We start from the raw sequence: 2489 nt of genomic DNA, 5'->3' as shown, positions 1-2489 counted from the left end.
CTCGTCTGTAGCCTCCTGCTTTTATAGTGGCCGGGAATTATCCATTTGCATAATCACATGAGACAGAAACGTGATTTTCCGAGAGTTGCATGGGGTAAATGCTAATAAAAACCCCCGGACGCCATCTTGGAATTCTCTTTTTCCCCCCAACTGGTGACACAACAGACGTACCCGAGGTAAGCTCTTTTTCCCCTCATTTTAGTTATTGCTACTTCTGCTACACTCCCCCCTGATCTCATGATCACAAATGGGGCAGGGGGGCAGTCGTCTCTGTCTGGTACTTCTCCGAAGAACCGGAGGCAGCACTTCCTCCCTGCCATCCTCCTCATCGCCATTATTGCCACCAGTCTGCTCCATAGGCGGTGTTTCACAATCAGGGCAGGGGGGCAGTATTCGTTTCTGTCGGGTACTCCTTCGTAGAGGCAAGACGGGTGGTCCTTCCTCCGCTTCTTCAGTATGTACATTATATGGCTCAAAATCCTCTTCGTCGTCCTGCATCATACTCTCTGTCTTTTCAGAAGACATCATACTGTCTGAGTCTCCCTCTTCCTCCGATGTAACAACATAATGGCGAGGGCGCAAATCCTTCACGTGACGAGGCACACCGTCCACCAAAATCGACTGAGGGCTGATCACCTTGGTCACCTCACCCTTGCCGAACCTCGTGGTACATCGATTTTGCGGTCTTCTGACCCATACGCGATCTCCAACCTGGTAAAAGCTGTTCTTGGGACCTGGGTTTATCTATTTGCTTCCCCACTGAGCAAATTAGGCACAAGGCCGTTTTTTTATGTGGAGATGGAGGGAGGGGGGAGGGAAAGGGGGATCCTGCTCCCGAGAGGTGGGAAATGGGAGCTGGATGGTAACTGTGGTCGTAGGGTGATCCCTACCTTGACCAAGTTCGGATATGTGGGGTTACCCCCACATATGGTCTTTGCTAGTCATAGCTGGTCTTTGCTAGTCTAAGCTTGCAGTATCTGTCGGAACAGATGGTATTTATTTGCTCCCCCACCGAGCAAATTAGGCACAAGGCCAATTTTTAATGTGAGGAGTTAGGGAGGGGGAAGGGAAAAAGGGGACCAGTTCCCGAGAGGTGGGAAATGGGAGCTGGTTAAAGGTCAGGCATGTGGGGTTGCCCCCACATCTGGTCTTTGCTAGTCATAGCTAGTCCTAGCTAGTCATAGCTTGCAGTATCTGCCGGAACAGATGGTGTTTATTTGCTCCCCCACTGAGCAAATTAGGCACAAGGCCGTTTTTAATGTGAGGTAAAAACCAGCTCCCCTAAAAGGGGTCACTCTGATTACCAAAAATAATAATTGTCCCAGTATAGAGGGTTTCCCCTCCATTGACTGGTACAAATTATCTTAAGTGCAGTATCTGCCGGAACAGATACTACACTTTGATCTTTGCACCCCCCCGTGCCGCCGAAGCGGTTTGGGGGGTTCGCGGGACCGGGGACGCAGTTGCGAGATTGGTCTCCTTTACTCGAACTTCGTATTGATAAATCCTGTTGGCAGGCGCAGTGGAGGGAGATGTGTCGTCTCTTGGTGTGATGTTATACCAGTAGACAGCCTCCTGTATGGGACAACACATTCTAGCCGCTATTCGTTTCACTGTACGATGACATCGCTCCGCTATGCCATTCCCGGCTGGAGCGTATGCACAACGGAATCGCAAGTGAACTCCCCATTTACATGCAAATGCTTGGAACATATTGCTGCAGAAAGCTGTGTCATTGTCTAAAAGGAGTTCATGCGGCGCGCCACGCTCGAGGAACACTGCCTCCAACTGATGAATCACGCTTGCCGAGTCCTGCCTTGCCAATTTCCTCCAAATGGAGAAACGCGATGGACCACAGTCTGTTAAAGTTAAAAAATGGAAGGTGCCATAATGCGTGATATCCATTCCAATTCTCTGCCAATTCTCGTTAACTTCCAGCTTTCCCTTTTCCCACCTGACTGGCGCTGGGTCAATGGACTGACATTCCTCGCATTTCTGTATGACCGTTCTGACAGTTGCTTTTGTCGTGGTTGGACATCTTCTCCTGACAAAGTAGGTAGTGCGTCGCACCCCCGGATGTCCACTATCTTTGTGAATAGCCATGATTTGACTCTCATCCAGCTCGTCTGTGTGGACCGCGCCTATCACTGGGTCAAGACCGTTTTTCTTTTTCATTGCCTCAAACCACCGCTGTGGCACTCGTGTCAGTCGGTCAGCAATGTTTCGTGCTGATGGAACCAGCGTCACATCCACTGTCAGCCCGTACTCTTTCACGAGCTCCTTAAGAGTGCTTAATCGCCTCCTAATAAGCATCTCGCTTGCTGCTTTGGTGCGTACTCGCGCCTTTCCAGTTAGCGTGTCCGAGACCCAATGGTATACGCAAACAGAATCTGTCTTTATGTGTAGCACCTTGCTCTGCCACTGGAGAGCCAAATTGATGCCTTTCAATACGGCATCCAGTTCAGCCAAGTTGATATGTTGAGAGTCAT

The sequence above is a fragment of the Euprymna scolopes genome, chromosome 13 (assembly GCF_053919585.1).
Source record: "Euprymna scolopes isolate OS-2025 chromosome 13, ASM5391958v1, whole genome shotgun sequence".
NCBI lineage: Eukaryota > Metazoa > Mollusca > Cephalopoda > Sepiida > Sepiolidae > Euprymna > Euprymna scolopes.
This window is presented reverse-complemented; position numbering follows the sequence as displayed.